At 35.8% G+C, this 11,466-nt stretch overlaps 1 protein-coding gene across 2 annotated transcripts in view; it reads left to right on the top strand.

Moving 5' to 3' along the window:
* The window catches only part of BMP2K (BMP2 inducible kinase), a 114,611-nt gene that overhangs the window by 97,121 nt on the left and 6,024 nt on the right, over nucleotides 1–11,466 (top strand). The gene's annotated exons all lie outside the window — the stretch shown is intronic.

Raw genomic sequence — 11,466 nt, forward strand, 5'->3', positions numbered from 1 at the left:
TTAGCCCCCTCACACACACACTCAACCATGCACAAGTGTCCTTCCCCCCCATCTTTCCAGTACAGTTTTGACACAATTGTTGGTTGTCAGTGTTCAGTGTGTACATTTTTGGGGCATGTAAATATTTTTCACCATTGAGGTTTAGCATACCATGATTAGATTGCCTTCTATAAGGTTTTATTTTTCCTGAAGTTAGTTATAATTCTGTTTATTAAAGTGACTGTTTCCTTAGTTTTTTATATACCTTGTCACTGATTCATCTCTATTTAGAAGTACAAATTTCCTCCCATTTAAAGGTGGCTGTCATTTCCATTTTTTCTTGGTTACATCTCTTATGGAGCTCTGCAGTCTAAACTGGTTGCTTTCTGTGCCTGCCACACACATAACTTAGTATTTTCTTTTACCTTTCAGTCTTCCTGGGAATTCCTGTATCTCCTCTCTTTCCTATTTCCTGGTTTGTTAGTAGAGCAAGTCTTCTAATAGTTCTTGAGAAAGTATACATGGGAAGAAAAGTTTTAAACTTTGCTACCTAAAAATAACTCCCCCCTCCAAACTGACACTTGATCGATAATTTGGCTGGGTACATAATTCTATGTTAAACATAATTTTTCTTGTGAATTTTTGAGGCGCTATATTCTAGCTTTAAAAAGAAAAAAAGGCTTCAACTAGGGGAATGACAGTTCTTATCCCTCTAACCTTAGCTCTCATTCCCTCTAACTTTTAAGAGTACAAAATACCTTTTTCTTTTGTCTCTTTAGCAGCTGTATGTACTCCAGATCTAGTACCATCATCTGGCCTACGTACCTTATTTTGTCCACATAGATGCGCCTGTTTTGTTTGCTGCCTTAGCTTATGATATTACTTTCAGACTAGCTGAAGATAACATTTTGGTAGACCATGTCTTAAAATGAATCAAATCTAGCTTTTTGTCTTCTTACTTTTAAGTGTTACTTAATGGGCAAAATTAAAATTTATAATTTTCCATTTATGCATAAATCGAATAATTATATCAAGATTCCATTTGGTGCTGTATGTGAAGGTAATACCTCATTCCACAAGTTTATACTGTAATTATCATGGAATTATGTTTACCTTTTATGTCAGATTACTGAACTGATATCAGTAGTGTGGTACATCATAAAAAACATTGACTTTGGATTATAAAGCCGTGGGTTCTATCACAAATTCATGTGATATTGGGTGTTACCTAATTTCTTGGAGGGTTTCTTTATCTCAAATTGGGGATAATATTAACTATTTGATGCGATTATTGAAAGGATTAAATGAGGGAATTTTATGCAAACTGTACACATCCTCAATGTTGGTTGCTATTGTGGCTATTGTTGGTAGTGCTATTTAAATAGTATTTTTACTACTTACTACTAAATTTCAACATCTTAGTGTTAAATATGTTTTGCAACTGTTATCAGCTAATAGTAGTACAAAGTTCTAGTAATAATGAGCTAGTATTCTCTTAACTACTGAATGAACCTTTGAATAAAGTATAGAACCTGAAGCCTTTTACTACCGAGAACTGTTTTAATAGTGCCATTTCTGTTTTTATTAAAGCATTAACTACCAGTATTCACATAAAAATCATAGTAAAAGCATATTCATCCCATTCGGAAACCCACACACCCTTTCTCCCCAAGTCATATTTTACGGTTAGTTTGTATACCAACATAGGATGTGTGGCTTTCTGAATTATCGTGTGGATTCCCTAGTTTTCATAAACACAGCTTCTGAAGCGTAGTATTTGAAGAGTTTTGTTGACATATAGGCCATATTAATTGGGTCACTGAAGTTTTAGATTTTTCATATTGCATTTCATTTTTAATTCAATTTGGTGAACTTCCCCTACTCTCTCAAACCCCAGACCTACCTCATGGGTCTCGTTATCTTATATGAAGTTAAATTGAGTTTAGGGTTGGGGAAGGTCACACTATATAGAGCAAATATTTGTTGGAACATAAACTGTTATAGATTGTTCAAATGGTGGGTCATTTTATAAGCTATGATGAGCTATGTTGTTTATACTTTAGTTCTGATATGTAATTCTTGAAGATCAAGAATTTTTCTGTTCCAGGTTGTTAACAATAATGTTTACCATTTATTGAATTCTACACACGGTAGAAACTGAGGCTCAGAGAGGGGCAATGACTTGCTTAAATAGGAATCTAGCTCTGTCTGATTATAAACTCTGTTCTGTGGAACAGAAGTATAAAGTGGCTTGTTTTAAATTAGAATCTATAATAATATGAGTAACATATTAGAAACGTCAGTTTTATAGCATTTTAAATCTGGCTGGGAAATACTGTTCACAACTGGTATGATTCTCTTCTTATACTCGGCCTTGTCACTTGGCCTATCTTCAGAGTAGTAGTACAGATTTTGATAAAACCTTCTCCTAATCCTCTAATCCTTGGGCCTGGCATGGTAAATTGCTGGGAAATGATGGCAGGCAGTATGCTACCAATTCAAAGTGAGCTTTAAAGTCTTAAAGCCACAGCCCCTCCCTACACAGTAAATGATGAGACAACAGAAGGCATGTAATTACAATAGCAGTTTCAAGTCATTTATTCTCTATAATCTGATAGCAAAGAAAAGAACATCAAAACAAAATTTCCTTGAAACTGAAAGCTGCTTATATGATTAAAAATGTACCACCTGTTTTATAGCTAAATGAACTGCCCTCTAAAAGATGGAAACTGATTAGAAGAGTGGTAACATGAATAGTATGATGCAAACATGCCCCTCTCCCCATGTTTTTTTTTTTAACATTTTATAAATATGTTGAATTTTTAAATATACTTTATGGAGGTTCATTTATTGATTTAAGAATACATCATTTGCAATATTTATTTGAAATAGTGTGGCATTAACTAGGATCTCATTTTTTCACAAAGTGTCATTTAAAAGAAATCCATAATTTATGAAAATTGACTACAAGTTTTAGCTTTTGAGTTTGGAATCCTCTTGGACTGTGCAAGACTATAATGTCTTTGAAACGTTGATACCTAGAAATATCCATTTATGAAAACTGAAGTGTGATATGGATGAATTTATGTTCTTATATTTATTTATTTGGCAGATTCATGTTCTTAAGTGCATTTGGTTAGGTAAGCTTGTTCTTCAGAACCTCCCAATTGTTTTTACCTTTGGCTAGTCATTTTCTAGATTGTTAGAATCAGGATGAGTACTTGGGTTTCACAACTGTTAGAATGATAACCTTCTTGAAGTCAGGAGTTGTCTTTTTCATCTTTGTATGCCATATAATACCTTGATGAATGAATTCATTATCAAAGTATACTTTGGTAATCTAATCTTTCTATCTCACATACTAATATTTAATAAGCTTTTAGTAAATAAGGTGAATAAGTTTCATTGTCCTTATTTGGTAGATGAGGTAACTGAGGTTATTTGGATGTTTATCTTTGGTGGATTTTGAGAAGTTGAGTATTTTCATTTTTTTGGTAAACCGTGAGGTATTTCTAGAACTTAACCTATAAAACTCTCAAAACAAATTATTGTACAAAACACTATTTGCTGAAATAGAACATACGGTACTCATTCAATTTTTTTTTTTTTTACACTTTTCAGGCATAGCTGTATAAAGGTTACAAAAGAAATGTAAGACAAATGTAGTTGTATTTTGTAGAGGTTGATGTTAAGCTATATTGAATGTTTGCTGCTGCTGATATTCTATTGGTAGTTTAATTGTAGAATTTGCAGATGGGAATTTTAAACTAGTGGCATCAGCAGAGAAGTCACTATGGCCTTGATATATGGCCTTAAAGTTGGGCAAGTCATTTTCCCTAGTTCCCTTTATGTGTAAGAAGAAATTGGACTACATCTCTAAAAATCCCTTCTTGGTTTTTGCTTTCAAGATATAGTTGAAGCTATGAAACAGGAGTGAGGTCACCAAAAGAAAGAGATGGAAAGAGAAGAGAATGCCAAGGAGTGAGCACTGGGGGTCAACAGCACCTGTCTGAAGCGGTAGGAAGTCATGACAGTGATCCGACATGGAAAGCAAGTGGGACATTTTGAAGATGTGGCTGATAAAACTGAAGAGGAAAGATTATAGCAAACCTAACAGAGCATTTTTACTCTAATAATAAGGGAGCCCCAATGGTAGGGAGTTAGGAGATAATGTGTGAAAAACCGTTGGCACTGCATTTGTGCACTTGACAGTATTACTGTCCTCTCTAATTCATTTCTCAGTACCATTAAAAGTATGTAGTAGGTACTTCACAAATAATTATGTAATGATGGTATAATACATTAGCAGTAACCAATAATACAGCCCTTTAATAAGCACTTGCAACATACCAGTAGTGCTGTAAGCAGTTTGCCGGTGTTCTCACTTCAGTCCCTGCTACAGCTCTCTGAGGCAGATACAGATGAGGAAAGTGAGACACTAGTGATGCGTGATTCCAGATGAGAACAGGTCATCGAAAGTTTGATGTTTCCTCTCCTGATGTAGGAAGGGAAGTATGTACTTTATGTACTTTATGCAGACTGTTATGCAGACTGTTACCAAATGGTTAATTTGGTATTTTACTTATTTATTAAATGCTTATTATTTAACTGACTACTGAATAATGACGTACTATTTTAGTTAAATTTGAACTCCTGTCTTGAAATTCCGTATATAAGGTATTGAGACATAAATTGAGACATAAAGCAGTGAGAATAAGTACTGATTCTTTTGACACTTTAGTGAATCCCATTGTTTTTTTTTCAATACTTGAAATTTCCCTGAGAAACAGTTCACATGCCACATAAGAGAATTTAAGACTTCATAACTCATATTACTGTTTTTAATAATTTATTCAAATCTGCACTATTTTAGTCACTTACCTTATTCTCAGGATTTGGCTCTGATTGGATTTTGGCTGTTTTCAGTCATCAAATACAACTTCAAAACATGAGGATTACTCAAAAAGCTGAAATTTTTAGTTTGTAGTTTTAAGGCACAGAACAGAAGTTATGAATATCCTGACTAGAAACCATCAAAATATCATTGTACTTTAGAGAAGCCTTACTTTGAGCCAAATATATATATATATATATGTCAATATATGAAATGTGTTTTACAAAATCAATTAATAGAGAACGGACAGGTATGATCCTGGGCACATTCTAGACATTTATTTGCTTTAAATACATTTTCCTAGTACTTATACTAAATATTCTAACTCCCCTTCCACCTACTTGAAAAACAGCCATTTTTATGTTAATAATACAAATCTCAGTAAATATAGGGATTAGTAAGATTTAGGCTATATTGAATTATAAGGCAACATATTTAGACTATACTTTTGGGAAATTAAGCAATGAAATAATCCTGATTTAAATTTCATAGTAAATCAAATGTGCAATATTTACCATAATCTGGAACCAGGAGCAAACACTAAGACTATCTGAATTCTGTTTTTATTTTTTAAATCTCAGGAATATGTTTAGGCAAAGAAATAGATTATAAAAGTTGATAGTACTCTTAGCTGTGAAGTCACACACAGGTAGATGGAGATGAGGAACCAACCTTGTAAATTATAATGCTAATTTTGACAGTCTTTTGTGCCCATGGGGTAGGACTAAAAGTCATAGAATATATCGAAATAATTTTTATTTTTGTATTAATTCCCATTTCTCAGTTCTTCTGTAGTTTTACAATGAAGAGAGGACAGTGAACTAGATTGCTGTTACTATAGAAAGTGAAATCTAGGATTCTTGTAATTTGCAGCTTGGAATTTAACTTTTCTCACCCGGAAGTGCTGGAGAGAGATGACATCATGTACTTAAATTATGTTTAATGGTACATTATGTTTAATGGTACTTGACATTTAAGTTGTTTTTAGTATGCTGTCAGAGAGATTTATTGCTGCTCTTGACTCTACATCAGTTTATAAAGGAGTGGAAGGATGGAGAAATAGAGAAACATTTATACAATGTCAGTGGGTTGTGAGACTATGGGAGAAAAAAGGAATTTGGATAAATGTTTTTGATTGCTTTAGTTTTATGAAGGGAAGACAATACAAAAAATAAAACCAGTCTTTCTGTACAGAAAATTTCTCTAGGTGCCTATACTTTTCAGGGATGTAATCTGAAATCACAAAGATGATGTAGATCATTGTGCGTGTCATTGCTTGCTCTTTTTGAAAGCAGTTCTTTTCGGTATTTTATACTGTGCTCTGAACTCCAGCTATTTAAAAATCAGAGGTACAGTTTCCAGGATCCAAAATGTACCCTTGTGTGTGGATATACATTTGTTTGCCCACTTATTTCTGGCCAGTTCCAAAGTGGACCTGAACTACTCTTTTTTTATTATTGTATTTTCATTTATTTTAGAATTAAAAAAAAATATATTTCAATTCCAGTTGACATGCAATATTACATTAGTTTCAGGTGTACAGCATCGTGACCTGAGCTACTCTTGAATTAGCCATAGTGTCGCACCCTCCTCGCTCTGTTCTCCCCACTCTTCCTTCTTATTTAGATTCACCTTCAACCTCTGAGTCCAGAGAAGTTGCTAGAAGGTTGGAGGATGATGGATGAGATAACTGAGTTTGGCCTTGCCGTGGAGATGATGATGCTGGTTAACTTTATTGAGTGCTTATTATGTGTCAGGCACTATTTTAAGTCCTTCCTTCACAACAATCCTATGAAGTAGAAGCTGTTATACTACTCCCTCATAATGATAATGCATATAGTCCCTCATGAGGGAACACAAAGCATTTAGTTATGATCTTGTCAGAGATTATTACTGGGTTAAGTTTATTAGCTGTGCATTAATTATGCATAAGGAGGGAATAACAGCAAATAGATAATGTAAAATCGATATTAAAAAAGTTTTCATTTTTTACCCCTCAAGAAAAAAGTGTATGATTGTAGTTCTATTTAAAATACTGAAAAAGTAGAAACCTAGAGGTTCTGTAAGTAAATAGTTAAATGTTACATTTACAGTATTCATTTACAGTATTTATTATGTTTCTATCAGAATTAATGATAGACTATATTGATTCCTGTAAAGATGCATTAAAAATGGTAAGTGAAAAAACCCCACAAATTTATATCCACACTGACAATTAAAAAATAGATACATATGGTACTTTACAATAAAGAAATATGTAGCTCTATTAATACGACTTTGAAAAGCTGATAAAGGACAGGCAGAATAAGAAGTAGAAGGTGACAAATGTGTTTGGAAAACAATGTTGGCCGGTTGGGTAAAGGAAACAGTTAAAATATAAGAGATTAAAATATAAGAATAACAAAAAGAAGGGCAATTGAAGGACTCTGTACTATGTTACATGTTTGGAAAGACCTTGAGGAACAAAACTTTGTGCCCTAGAAATGGAAATTTTCCCGGAGAGGTTGTAGAGCAGCACTTTCCCAAAGTGCTTTTGGCAAAATTATTTATAAAGCTTAATAGGTGTTACATGTGAATAAAATCTTTGTAGCGAAGCAAATCTGGAAAAGCCTAGGTTTCATACAATTAAAAAGATTCTTTTGTGTAGGATTTGTCAACGCCTTTAATATAATGAGCATTTTCCAGGCGAGTAGGCGTGGAGGCACATTATATAGTGCAGGATTTCATAAACTCAGTTGACTGAGCCCATAGAACAGTTTGGTTCTCATTACGGGAATAGTGTTCTGCAGACTACACTTTACACACATATTGGAATGTTCCTGGAGGTGTCCATTGGCAAACAATGTGGCTTTCTGTGGGTGGGTAAGTAGCTTGAGGAGTTAATAAGTTAAAATGTAACTTAGAGGAATGTCCCAAAGTGGGAGATGATTGCATGTCTTTGCCATTACATTTTTTGCTTTTGAATAAAAATTTATGAAAGTAAATCCATAGCTAATCTAAAAGTAATCTTTGTTTTTAATATCGTAAGTATCCTCTATGGAGAAGTCAAACTGGAAAATCTGCATTTGATTTGGTTTTAATCTGTTAGGATTTAAGATAAGCCCATTTTAAATTTGTAAAGATATAGCATATAGTTCTTGGCTGGTTTAAAGGAACTGGCAGATGAATAATGGATGAAGATTATATTTGTATTTAAGTATAACCTGCTGGAATTTTCCATGTCTTCTCAGCCCCTCACACCTTGGCCCCACTAGATTTCCTGCTCACTCCTCACTTTGAGTTGCCAGCCAACTGCATGAGCTGACCAGAGCGGCCACGTTCTGTCTTCAGTTCATTGGAATTCTTTGCATCACCCAGCTCAGCTGTCTACTGCCTCCCCCAGAAACACTCTTCTCCTCTAGGCTTCAGTAATGTCGCACTCACCTGCTTTTGGTCCTCTTTGGTGTTTCTCAGTTTGCGTGCAGCTTCGTCTGCTGACTTCTGGATGTGTGATACGTGAGGGCTCAGTACTGGATCCCCCTTTCCTCTTCTGTACTCTTTTCCTAAGTAATTTCCTGCAGATTTGTGACCCGCTGCGTGGTGATGACTCCCAAATCTGTTTTCTCTGGCTAGAAAATAACCATTGTGCTCAAACCACAGATTTCTGCTTGCACTTAAATGTCTCACAGATACCTCAAGCTTTGTGTCCAAAACCAATTCCTGATAATCTCCTCTACTTCTCAACTTACTCTTTACTTACTGTTTTCTCTCTGTGATAATGGCACTACCCATCCATCCAGAGTTTTCCTGTTCAATCTCTGATTCTTTCACTTCTTACCCTGCCACCACAGTCGTCCAGGCCACCGTGATCTCTAACTTGAATTACTATAATTTCCTCTTCCCTGATCTCCCTACTTTGTACCCTCTTTTCAGTCAGTTATCTTTTTGAAATGTAAATCCAATCATGACACCCATTTTAAACAAAGCCTTGTAATAGTTTCCCACTACATACTGACTTTAGAGCAAAATCCAAACTCCGTCTCATGACCATAAAGGGACTGTCACAGTCCGGTCCTTTCCCCTCGCCTTTCCACCTGACACTGTACAGTATTCCCCTTGCTTTCTATGCTCCAGGCACAGCGGAACATATTTTTAGTCCCTTAAGTATGCCAGCCTCTTTCTTGAATTGGCCTGTGCACATGCTGTAGCTTTTACTTGGAGCAGCTTTCTGCCTGTTCTTTGCATGGCCGGCTCCCTCTCACCGTCCAGTCGTCTCAGGAAGGCCTTTGCTGACTGTCCAGAGTGTGTTTACGCCTTCCCTGCCCCGGGGCTTGCTCCACTGCTGTTCTTTCAGAGCAGCAGTCACAATGTGTGTTTACTTATGCTCTGTCTCCACACAGATTGTAAACTCCTAGAGGCAGAGACCCTGTTTATTTTATTCACCAATGTATGATCAGTATATATAGCATGTAGTAAAGTGCCCTATAAAATGGTTTTTTTTTGACTCAAATAAAAAATGTGACTGAATTCTGAGCTAAAAATATCTCCAGATGTAAAGAGTTTATTTTTCTGTGTAACTTTCTTTATTGTATTCTGAATATATTGAATATGTATGTGCCTCTAGCTATGAGCTCAGAGTAGTCACTTATTGTTTCATTCAAAAGATATTGATTCAGCACAGTGCTGGGGTAGGAATGAATGATACATGAGGAACATGGTAAATAGACCTGTATCTAAGAACTCATAGTCAAGTAGGGAAAACAGACAAGTAAACAGTTAATTGTAATACAGTACAGCAGGTGCTAAAATTAAGGCTCATGCTAGGTTCATCAGAAGCACCTATAGATGTTTTTCATGGGAGCCTCCGAAGGGCTCTGACATGGGCTGGGGCTTGAAACATAGCCAGGTCCACTAGGCAAGTCAGGTGGGAATGGAAGTGCTAGAAGGACATTTATACTGAGGTACGGTATTAAATGGTAGAGAGGTGTTAAAACTGCAGAGCGCCCCTGGATACTCAAACCTAATAGGTTCCTCAGTGTCTGCCACCAGATATTAAGAGGTTGGATAGCAAGATAGCTCAAAAACAAACAAACAGAAAACCAGCTCACAAAACTATCCAAATCTGTTCAGCTCCCGAATTTGAGTAGGGCGAGTTCTAGTGTGGCTATAACGAAGAATACTCACGGGAGATATCAAGGTCTGGGGCTAAAGATGGGATGGGACAGATCCAGACATAGAGGGGCACCCTGTGTGGGGTAAGGGAGAGAGCCACTGAGAGGTTTTCATTAGTAGCCACATAATCAGTGCTTCAGAAAAGTCATTCTGGTGATTGTGTAGAGCAGTTTGAGGGATATGGGATTGAAGGGAGACAGGCAAGTGTAGCAGCTAAAGAGTTGCTCGATGAGATGAAGGAATGAAATAGGCAACTGGCAGAGGAAGAAGAGGGAACAGATTCGGGAGAATTTAAAAACTATTTGGTGGGAAGAGGGAAAATAATTTCTGTATTTCTGCTGCTTTGTAGAAATGGGTAGACGGAAGCATTTATTACTAATTTAGAGGAGACTGGTGAGGAGCCCCTTTTAAGAGGAAAGATGATTACTTTTGAAATTGTTGAGTTTGAAGTAATGGTAGGATACATATTCATGATAAGTATTAGATGAATAAGATAATTAAGTATTAATAGTAAGTATTAGAGATCCAGTCATTATGGTGTATGTGGCAATTAACATACAATAGTTAAGACACGGGATGACATGCAGAGAGGGAGGACAACGAAGGATAGAACCCTGGGGACCACACATGTTTAGGGAAATGTCACTGAAAGAAGTCTCTACAAATTTGACTAAGAAGGAATAGTCGGGGAAGACAACAGTGCTGATTTTCAAAGAGGAGGATATAACTCAGAAGTGTCATATGCCACCAGGAGCACCATATTACTAATTGGAAAGTAATGGTCCTGGCATCATAAGCTAATTCATTTTTATGACTACAGACTGTACTTCCAACCCTAGCTAATTGCTTTGAAAATATGTGCTCATAGTCAAAGGAGGGGAAAGGATGAATGGATATGTGGTTGGATCAATTCAAGTTGATCCCTACCTCTGGAAAGTCAATGCAATACACCAGTATATTAGGAGGGCAGTATATTTTCATGTAAACTAATATATTACCTGTTTATTATATGTCATACAGTAAAACTATAAGCACTATATTCGATGCAATTTTATTACCTATCATACTGTGAACATACGATAGTATGGATATGATAGCCATCTGGAGAAGGCACATGTCCTTGGTACAGTCTCAGTGCAGTGCCTGGTCCTTAGCTTTGATCATGCTAGGGGAGTATATTTATGTTAACCCAACTCATAAGATACTGGTTTACAGAAAAACCAGAATGCCAGTTAAGAAAATTATGGTGAAACATAAAACTAAGAAGATGAGCTATTCATGCTTGTTGATATCTGTGGGAAAACTTTATAACAGAGTTGAAATATAAGCAAAAGGTTGTTTGTAAATATGGGATCTAAGCAAGGGCAATTAGCTAAATAATCTTATTTTGAAGGCGAGGGGAGAAAATTTGCTTTTTCTTTATTGTACTGTATTTAGAGTCC

This window comes from Pteropus vampyrus, unplaced genomic scaffold (genome assembly GCF_000151845.1).
Source record: "Pteropus vampyrus isolate Shadow unplaced genomic scaffold, Pvam_2.0 Scaffold56, whole genome shotgun sequence".
Classification (NCBI taxonomy): Eukaryota; Metazoa; Chordata; class Mammalia; order Chiroptera; family Pteropodidae; genus Pteropus; species Pteropus vampyrus.